General features: G+C 35.7%; 1 long non-coding RNA gene across 1 annotated transcript in view; it reads left to right on the plus strand.

Annotated features, from left to right (window-relative positions):
- LOC123257687 overlaps positions 1–10,466 on the plus strand; it is a 70,308-nt gene extending 59,842 nt beyond the window's left edge. The window contains exon 3 of the long non-coding RNA XR_006507786.1: positions 9,945–10,466. This is a non-coding gene — a long non-coding RNA (uncharacterized LOC123257687). The remainder of the gene's footprint in view (positions 1–9,944) is intronic.
- The last annotated feature ends 692 nt before the right edge of the window (positions 10,467–11,158 follow it).

Below are 11,158 nucleotides of genomic sequence, written 5' to 3' on the forward strand. Positions count from 1 at the left end.
GTTTATTAAAATTTCCTGTCATCTTGCGGCATTAACCCGCAAATGGGAAACTTTTCACAAAAAAAAAATCCAAAAAAAATGTAAAGAAAGCGTACAAAATTTAAAAAAGAAAAAATGAGAGGTAGCTTTGGGGGAGTAGAACCTTGACAGGTAACTTAGATAAGCTGAGAACTCAGTGGGACTCGAGGTTTGATTTTCATTTTGCAAGAAATTTAATTTTGAAAAAATGTTACAATTTTAAAATTAGCTTCGATATGAGGGATTTTATTCGATAAAAAAGTATTGCCACTTGCTAGTGGCAACCCTACAAACAGTCGATAGTTATACCTTCCAAACCATAAATTTATCGAACCTAGTAGGCCTTGACTTCTTTTCCAGACCTTAAAAAACTGTATAAAAGGCGTTCTTTCCTTCCAACAAATCATTAGTTTTCTGATTTTCAAACAGTTAACTTCTCATTTTCTTCTATTTTTTATTTGAATCTTCATTTTCTATTTTATTTTAATTTTTATTTACTTTGGGCTTTATGATCCACATTCTCAACTCCCGGCTCCGAATCGAGTCTGTCATTTTTGCGATTTAGCTTAAAATTCAGTGGTCGGTTTCTTATATTATTTTAATATTATTTAATTAAACAATACCTTCAAATTATTTATCATGTAGAGCCTTGGTCTCTTCTAACTCAGCTCTCACGAGTTCAGCACACTTCTTTTCTGATTTGACTTTTCAAAAAATTTAACATATTTTATTTTTAAGAAACTTGGGGTCTTAACTCGGCTCTCACGACTTCAGTGCTGTTCTTTTCTGATTAAACTTTAAAAAAAAAATTAAATATTACTTTTTTTAATATTATATTGTTTAATAAAACAATTCTTTCAATTTATTTATCACATAGAGCCTTGGTCTCTTCTAACTCAGCTCTCACGAGTTTAGCATCCTTCTTTTCTGATTTAACTTATTAAAAAATTTAATATTTATTTATTTCAAGAAACTTTGGGTCTTAACTCAGCTCTCACGACTTCAGTGCTCTTCTTTTCTGATTTAACTTTTCAATAATTTAATTTTTTTTATTTTTATAAAATACTGTGGACTCTGAAACGAGATGGTTAGTTGGTCCTCGGTGGTTTCTGATTTTCTTTTATTTTATTTTCATTTTTATATAGAATTTCTATTTATTTTCGTTGATGTCTCTATGTAGTGGCTGCATCCTTGCTATCGTTTGTTAATCCACGTAATTTGTATTAAAAAGTAACTTTATTTTTACTTGTGGATAAACAATGATATCTGCTAAGTTATATTTTATTTTCATTCAATGCTATTGTAAAATATTTATATTATTTTGTACAATGAAAGAATCTCAGGCTCTGTGAAAGTTTTGTGCCATTCGCTGGAAAAATTAAAGCAAATGTATGCAGTTTCCCTTTGACCCGAGACTTCTATTATTGAATTATCTTTTCGCCTCCTTTCTGCGGAAAAGTATCAAAGAAAGTTTCAACAAGAAAAGACTTCTAACCAACCATAACCCGCTTAGTTTCATCCAAAACTTTGCCTTTAATAAACACAATGACAATAGGGTTTCTTCATTTGGCAAGTTTTTATTTGAAGTTTGTTTCGGAAATCTTTTTTATTGATTTGTTTTTTGGGAGTGGAAGGACTAAGAAGCCAGGACCATTTACCAATTTTTAAATTCACGGTTTGAATACGATTTTTTACCATAATTTTTTCATTTATTATTTTCAATATATATTTTTATTTTTTCTGTGCTCTTCATTTGATATTTTCAAGGATAATTTTGAGCAACTTTGTTGGCGCTTCAAAGGACATTATCAACGCCTGGCTCTCTGTCCCTCTCACTCTCTCTGTCTCTGGCTATCTCTTTCTCTTTCTCCAGCTTGTATCATCTTCCTTAGCATCTTATCCTTCGAGCGGGTGACAAGTCATGCGATATGTTGATGGCAAGGACTTCAAGTGCCCGTATATAGTTACATTAACCGCATACAAATGTCCTTGTTGTTATTGTTTTCCTTTCTTTCTTTGTTTTTTTTTTTGTTGTTGTACTCTTCTGGCCGATGTTTTTGTTGCTTTTTGTTGGCTTATTTAAGTTTCAACTTCAGCTTAAGTTTCTGTTTTCAGCTTTTCTTTGTCCGCCGAGCCATAGACATTGTATTAAAGTCGGACGACGTGCTCAAGTATCTCATCTCATTCTGGTAGCAGGCCACGCCCCACGTCTCCTGTCCGCCCCTCAGCACTGCCCCCCCACCCCCCAGACTCCGTCATCCCCTCGACAGATCCACTGAGTTAGTTGTGTATCATTAGCATGAAAGATGCTGTCGGGAAAACTTTCCCAAATTGCAACAAAACACTAAGAAAAATTTTATTTTTCTTTTTAATTTTTTTTAATACTAATTTTTATTTTCTTAAACAAATTTTACAAGTTTTAGAAGTATAAAATAATATAAAATATATATTTGAAAACTTGTATAATTTTTATAAAAATTCATATCTCTACAAAAATTTATTTGAATTCAAACAAAAATTTCTCACTGTGTAAACAAAGAAATAGTTCTTATGGGGAAAAAAAGAGCATATTTCACTTGACTTGAATTTCGGGGCGTGCCAAAGTGTTGGCCAAAAAGATACCAGAAAGCGGCTAAAGCAAAGGGCCAAAACAAAAACAAACCAAAACCAAAAACCCAAAAAATAAAAATAACAAGAAAAATGTATAAGCCAAAATCAAATCAAATATCCATAGTCGAAAATAATGAAATAAATCTTTGAAACGCAACCTTAATGCACAGTGGAAAAAACGAACTGAAATTGCACATAAATTTCAATTGAAAAAGTCGAAAAAGGAGGCGGAGGCCGAAGGATCTATCGCTCGACCGCTGACCGCAGACCCACGACGATAATAATTATATGTACTAGAAAATACAAAAAAAATAAATAAAAAAATATATACAGAGAGATACAAAGATACAGTTTAAGATACAAAAAAAAAAAAAAATCCCGAGTGCCTGTAGTAGATACAGATATAAAATAACAGATACAGATACAGATACAAATACAATAGCAAAATGAATGCCGCACAGAGCGGCGGCCACACGGGCGGCGGCGGTTCGATGGGCAAGAAGGGCTCCCAAATGGAGGTAATTATATTAAATTTTATTTACCACCCACGACCACCACCCACCCCCTGGTCCACCTTCTCCCATCCACTTTCACCGGAGAAAGTGCGCATTCAGGAGCTTGCCTTCTTTCTCTATTTTTTACTGTTTTCCTTACTTATTTTTTGTGTTGTTGCTTTTTGTTTCCCTTTGAAATATTTTAAAGCAATAAGAGAAAGCCTTTATGGGTCCTTCAAGGGTTCAATGTCCTGGGGGCAATAATATAAGGACTACCATAAAGAATTTTAAAACTCTTTTTAATACTTCATTCGAATATTGAAGAAATCCATAAAGTAAAATATTAATTTTTATTATTCTTAAAAGAAACATTTAATAAACTCATCTATTATATTTTATTATTATGATAAGAAAATGTTAGGAGATATTCCCAAAATATGTCTTAAGTTTCCAATTCAAAAATATATATTTCTTTTAATATCTTTTTAACAAAAAATTATTAAAAATAATCTTTAAAAATTTCGCTAACTGTTACTTTCTATTTCTGCAATTACACCCAAAACTTGCTCTCTTTTTATGAAATTTTTGTTATGTTTGGGTCCAGTTTCAAGCACTTTGGCATTGTGTTTTTTATAGCCCTAAAAAAAAGTAGGCTTCAATGCGGGGGCGAGGCAGGAGGCTTGACCTGTGTCGCCGCCGCTTTTTTTTTTGTAATGAGCACAAATTGAATTTGTTATTCTGAATTGAAACGTGACGCGGTCCTTAAAAGGCAGCAACAAAAAAATAAAAAAGAAAAGCAATAAAAAAAGGAGAAAAAAAGAATGAGAAAAAAAAACATAAATTAAAATAAACCAATTCGATTAGCTTCATAAAAAAAAAGGAAAGTAAAGGTCCAGGTTCAGGTCTCTCAATTAAGTTAAAGGAAATCAAATTGAAAGGCCCACAAAAAAAATGGAGAATAAATCCCCAATCCCTGGAAAAAATCATAAAAACATTTCCAGTTCCCCTGTTTTTGTTTTTAGTCTTTAATTAAGGCAATTAAGTTGTCTGTTATTTTTAAAAATAATATCAAAACAAACAACTTAATGAAAAGTGACGGCAGAGAAACAGCAACGGCCGAACTAAAAAGACCGGCCATACTAATTAAATTTCTGTCTCGAAAACAAAAACAGACAAACAATTAAAAAAAAACATCCCGCCGGGCAATAAAAAACTACAAATTTACAAATTAAAAGCAAGAGCGAAGACAACTAAAGTGCTCTTGAGTTAAAAAATTAATTGTAAAAAATAAACCATTTAAAAAAAAGGCAATCAAGTTTCGGGGGAATGTCCTTCAAGCTTTATGGGATCCTGTAAACAAACAATTAAAAATGTCTGGTAGAGGGGAAGAGGAGAGGGTGGCCAGGAGGTATGCGGTTGATGCCTCCCTTTTTTTTTTAGGGGGGGAGGTGGCTTATAATGAGCAAGGTCTGTGTCTGCTGCCATCGCACCTGTCATTCAAATGCTTTTGGCCATAAATGTTTTAAATGGTCATAAAGCAACAAAAACAACAACAACAGCTTAATGAGCCAGCTCTCCTTAAGTTGCCACGCCCTCTACGCCCTCATTTTTTGAGCTGTCTGTGTGTGTGTTGTTTGTGTTTTTTTTTTCTGTTTATTCCTAATTAAGCCGAAAATTTCTCTTTTCACTTTTGTGTCCTTCTCGTCCAAGGCTTTTGATTGCAATTTGTTCAGAGTGTTTTGTTTTCTTTTTTTTTTTGTAACTTACCTGGGAATTTTCTTGGGGGAATGTCAATTACTTAAATTAATAAAGAAAAATATTTTTGAGAGGCATTTTTGTTGAATTATTTTAAGGTTTATGGAATTCGGAAGCTAAGTGGGAAAATGGGACAAATTTTTAACGATTGAAAATTATTTTATAATTAAATTATATAATATATAACAAACTACTTCTTAGTTGTTTGATATAAAAATTAATAATACTAATATTATGCCATTTTTAAGTCTATAAGGAATAGGGAATAAGTACATCTTCGTGGAATAAAACTTAGTGGATGAGTAAGGGTATGTTCTATCTTCTAGAGAAGATACATACATTTGAGGTGGGTGGTTTATGGTGGCTACTGGGGCTGCATGTGAGATGACTTCAAGTGGTTTTGGTTTTTTGGTCACAGGAATAGCACGTTCTGTTTCCGCGTACTTCTCTGGGGAGTCCCATTTTGGTCTCAAGGCTCTGCCACAAGGAATTCTCTAATTTGCTTCAGACTTTCTCCCCACATTTCTCTTTCCATAGAACCTCTATCACTTTCTCTCTCTCTCTCTCTTTCTCTATCTATCTCTTTTTATAACTTTCTCTTTCAGTCGACTTTCTCTGTGCGTTACAGTCATGGCTGGCGACTTCATCATCCATTAATGTCACTCAATCTGTGCGCATAAATTTGCATAAAGCGAAATCCAATTTACTTGAACCATTATATGTATATATATTAGGATATATATATATAAACATCTATATAACTAACACCCCCGACACCTACACTACTCGCACATACTTCTTGAAAAGCGCGACAAAACGACAAAAAATTCCCATTTTGTGCGATTTTATGAAGCCAGAAACCTGGCGAATAATGCTTAGCCACGCCCACTTTGGGACATTCCTGTTGCGTGCCACATTTTAATTTGTTATGTGTGGAGTCCGCGGCTTAGGTCAGTTTTCCCAGGGAAAACCGGAAAGAAATATGGCGCTAGAAATTAACCAAAGTCAGTTTTTTTGGGGCAAAAGGTTAAAGGAAATGTTAAAATATAAATCTAGATTTTTTCTAAAATTAACTCAAGTGCGTAAATCGCCAAATAATCATTTAATTGCACGACAAGGTTTCCCCAAATATTTATTCCAAGCAGGTCCTAATTCATAGACCTTAAAAATATTTCTCCCTTTTTCAAGAGAATTAATTTTCTGGACCTTCTTTTCACCAAAAACCCGGAACTTCTTTGACACATTTTAATTGCCAACTTGTCTCGCCCTTCCACATTTAATAACTTAAATAGAACGGAAATTATTCTTGTGGCCATCTATCTTCGGGGCCCTTTTTGATTTTTCAAGTACACTATCGGAGGAACTTGATGGCTTTCAGCTGGAGGAAGTGCGTTTGATGGCTCCCTTCGAGTGGAGTTGACAGGTCAGAGTTCAACCCCTCACCAAAAAGAAAAAAAGTAGAAACAAGAGAAAAACTTGCCCCGCGGTGTTGCACACGCCATGCTAATCGGTCATTAACATGACACCGATTTCGTAGCCATGTTTTTCTGCCACTTTCTTTCTATTTTTCTTTTTTTTTTTTTGGCGCATTGCGTATACGCCACGTGGTCTTCTTTTATTTCTCTTTTTTTTCCGCCTTGTGCGTGGCTCTACTAATTAAATATAAGAAATGAGAGCGGAGAAAAAAATGCCATGAATTTAATTAAGTCTAGTCAAAGGATTTGAAGCAGTGAGGTGACACCATTGCATTGCGTTTGTTTTGCAACCTTTAACCCTCATTGCCGCCGCCGCCCCTTAACCCCTTGCTGCCCCGATCATTTCCGTTTTTCCGCCGCCGCCGCCGCCCGTCGATTTCCCTTATTTTTGGCTGTGCAATAGGTCGGGCAATCAAAGTGTTGATTCTCTCTCTTTCGGAAAATGGAATAAAAGGCCACCCCGTGAACCTGTGAACTTGCCAACCTGGAAACCGGGTCGAAAGGCTCTCAGTGAGCTAATTTCCGTTTCGTAAGTGGCCTGAAATGTGACGGGTGAGAGGCGATGGGGGCGTAGTGCCACCCACGACCTTCATTTCCATTGCAAATGCGGCGGCTTTAATTAACACTCCAGAGACTTCAAGACTTCAAGTTGATTTCTGGGATGCAAGAAAGTGAAATTAAGGGTCTGGATTTTAAAGTATCTAATATTATAAATAAATAAGAATAAAATAATCACTAAATACTTATATCTACAAACCCAAAAGAAATAGTCCAACTCCTTCAAGATACAAATTTTTCACCAAATTTTCCTTATGATTTTCCCGCTTTTCTGAGCATTCTTAGATCAACTCTACTTGCATCCACATTTGCTGAGCAAATCATAAATCAGAGTTGCTCTGTTTTTTTTTCTTTTTTTTTTACGAGACTCGTCACAATTTTTATTGTCACATTTATGATCCCCAAGAATATGTGTAGGTTTTATATTTATTTATTTTTTTTCTTGCCTGCCGTATAAATCCTGACGCCGTGGCATATTTTTGGCAAACACAAGAGAAACAAGCAACAAATTCGCTGCTCCTTTCTGGGGGAGCTCTCCTTTTCGTAATCCTTTTGGGGATTGTACAAACATCTTTATATGCTACACGCAAATCAAATCTATGAATTTTTTAAAGGACCCCAGACTCTTTTTTATTTATACATCTTTTTTTTTCTCGTTTTTTGGGTTCGCCTCTTTTTTGCATTGTCACGCCCATTGGTCCATTGGCAAGTCATGTCAAGAGCAAGCCATCAATTTCCTTAAATCACCGAAAAAAAGCAAAAAAAAGAAGCTGAGAAAACTCTCCGGCAGGACCTTGAGCGGGTGGCAAAAAAAAAGCAGAAAAAAATGAGCAAAAAGGGGGCGGCAAATGCCGTTAGAGCACTTAAAAACCACAAGATGAGCTCGTCAGATACCGCCTACAATCCTGTTTCCCGCCCATCGGCCTCGCCTCCTATTTCATAGCAAAGTCCTTACTGGAACACATGTTAAATTCTTAATAGGTCTTTAAATAAAAATTTGGTTCGATTTTAGTAGAAGCAATAGATAAGTTTCAAAATAATAAGACACAACTAAATATTCATATTTAATCAAAATCCAAATTCTATTAGTTTCAAATATTAAAATTAAATTCATAAAACTTCCTTCATCAAAACTCTCCCAACTCTCTTTAGCATATTTTGTATAAATAACTTTGCTTAAAGAGACCATTCACTTGTGACTTTTGACCTTAAATGCGAAATATGTTCAATTCTGGTTTTTTTTTCCTTGGCCAACATTGCTTAACTTCCTTCCTGGCCAGCCACAAAATAGCATAGGGGGCCCGGATACTTTCTGAAAATATTTGCAAGCCCATACGGTAAAGAGGGGGCGGGCCAGAAGGCAGGCAGTCCATACCAGAACATTACTTAAATTGCTCGTAAAAAAAAAAAAATAAGCAACACAACAGCAACAAATAGAGGGAGAAAATGAACGAAAATCTAATTGAATTAAATTCGAAAATTTTGTACGGGTCATACTTTGACATGGCCATTGGCGAAAGGAAGTCCTGTCCCTCAAAATAGGAGACAGTTTTCATATGTCATATGAGCTTGTGGTTAGTTGATGATGACAAGCAGATAAAGATACAAGACAAAAAGATGAAAAGATACAAATTTCATAGATGGGCAAGAAAGTCAATGAAGTCTGGGGCAAAAATATGGTCGAGAAAATGGCCAAAACGAGAGGGCAGCATAGAGTGGAAAAGGCCAGAAAGGAAATCCGAGTTAAAAGGAAAATGAATATCTAGCAAATTTGTGGGGCCATGCGAAGTTCTTTCATCTTTCCAAGGGATTTTCTTGCCTAGCCAGCACATAGTTCAGTTTTCAATCTAAAACAGAGAGCGAAAAATGGTTTAAAATGTTATTAAATATATATTGATTTTATAAATTGAGTGAGGAAAATATTAATGTTCTCATAATTATGATTTTAATCAAATTTAAAGAAAAACATTTTTTAACTTTTTTTTTTCTACTTAATTTATTTCATTATATTTTGCAACGGCTTTTTAAATTACTCTTCCCATTTTGATGTTTATATTTGCATATCCTGGCATATCCTAGTACATTTAATGGCACAACTCTTGATATCCCTTGGGATATTTGACTTGTGCTCCTCTCTATCTTCTTTCAGCAAAAATTGCTTATCAAATTTCCAAGAATTTTCTTACACTTTCTCGCATTTTCAGGTAATTAGGTATTAAATTTACATTTCCCCTTAGAATCCACATACAAAATATAAGCAGGGAGTGGATGTGGGAAAAGTTTTGGCCTCGGCATTTGGATTTTGATTGTTGGCAATTTATCACATAGAAAACAAGGGGGTGGAGAGTGGGGGGTGGGTGGTGGGTTGGTGGAAAGCCCCGGGAAAACTTGGGCATTCAAAGTGGAAAAGGAAAATGTCAACGCTTATCATTTGTCTTGGCTTGGCTTGGAAAAGTGGAAAGTAGAAAGTGGAAATGTCCACCCAGAATCGGTCACTCGCTCTATCTGTCAGCAGAGTTGCCACAACCCCCTCCTTCCTACTCCTTCTCCTACTCTTCAGCTCCTTTTTCTTGCTCCTTGGAAAAAAAAAATAAATAAATAAGAAAAGCGTAAAGCCAAAAATGCAAAATGAATGTAAAGTACTTGGGGCCTGAAAAGAAAACCGAGTCAGGGGGGGAGGCTGCGTTGAAATTTATTGCAAACTACGCAACAAAGCAAAAAACATTATTGTAGCTGTCCACCCACCCCACCACCCACCACCCACCACACCACTCATCCTCATTCCTCTCTTCCTCCTCCTTCTCCTCCCATTGACCCCCTTTTTGGTGGCCTACAATTTATGATTAAAACAAAAGATCTAAAAATTCTTTGCACCGCCATTTGTACGTGCCCAACGAGAGATTTTTGTGACAAAAGGCCGGCGGAAAAACCGGCGGGGAAAAACTTTGCCAGCTAAATCTTTGTGCATGCGCCACATTTTTATTTTCTAATTTATTTCATTTTAATTTTAATTTATTTTCATTTATTATTTCAGGCTCTGTTTTGGACGCGCTTGTTTATTTTTCGTTTTGGTTTTTACTTGAATAAACTGACGACTGCCGGCCCTACACATACATATACATATTGACCTTGGAATACTGTCCGCTGGCATTAAAATCGACGTCGGGGGAAAATTCGTTGAGACGAGAAAAACGGAGACAGCATTAAAATTTTTTGCTGCATACGCGTAGGCGCCGTCAACACGTGACGGGCAAATCAAGTTTGAAAATCCAGTCAGGGGGTGGAAAAAATCACCAGCAGCTGCTTCAAGTCAGGTGTGCCTATCCCCAAAAAATCATGCTTAGAAAAAAAGTTCGTTGAATGTGGAACGAAAAGCAAACACGCAAAAATTACACATTTAAGGAGGAACATTTTATACAATTTCTGTCCACCTTTTTTTAAAAAACACATTTATTTCTAAGAACATTTATACAGATACCAAAAATAACTCAAAATCCTAAACGACATTTCACAAACAAAATTTCTTAATAAATATTTTCATTTGCTGCATTTTGTTTTATTTATTATTGGACAAATTTTTTCAGCCATTCCGCAAAAAAATGACAAAAGAGATATGGTCGAGATATGGAAAAAATCTAAAAGGTCCATTTCTGGCCCGACCTGCAACGCTGCGCATTTTCGGAATCAGGACTCCAATGGGAAAAACATGCGCCTTCTATAGCCTATATCTCGGCCATTTCTCATCCGATCTGGCAATGCCCTACATTTTCGGAATCAGCGCCCCAGAATTAGTCGAAATGCATCCAAAGATCGCCGAAATCGGACAAAAAAATTTTTCGCGAAAATCGAGAAAAAACGTGATGTAACCCCTTTCCATTTTTTCAAAAATCGGGTCGAAAATGAGTTGTTCGATTTCGAAAAACTAAAGATGCAGTTCGAAGGACATTCGAGTCCTGATTCCAAAAATGCACAGCGTTGCCAGATCGGTTGCGAAATGTCCGAGATATGAGCTATAGAAAGTACACGTTTTTCAAATGCTCATATCTTGGCCATTTCTCATCCGATCTGGCAATGCCCTACATTTTCGGAATCAGCGCCCCAGAATTAGTCGAAATGCATCCAAAGATCGCCGAAATCGGACAAAAAAATTTTTCGCGAAAATCGAGAAAAAACGTGATGTAACCCCTTTCCATTTTTTCAAAAATCGGGTCGAAAATGAGTTGTTCGATTTCGAAAAACTAAAGATGC

Source organism: Drosophila ananassae, chromosome XR (assembly GCF_017639315.1).
Source record: "Drosophila ananassae strain 14024-0371.13 chromosome XR, ASM1763931v2, whole genome shotgun sequence".
In the NCBI taxonomy this organism is placed as follows: Eukaryota; Metazoa; Arthropoda; class Insecta; order Diptera; family Drosophilidae; genus Drosophila; species Drosophila ananassae.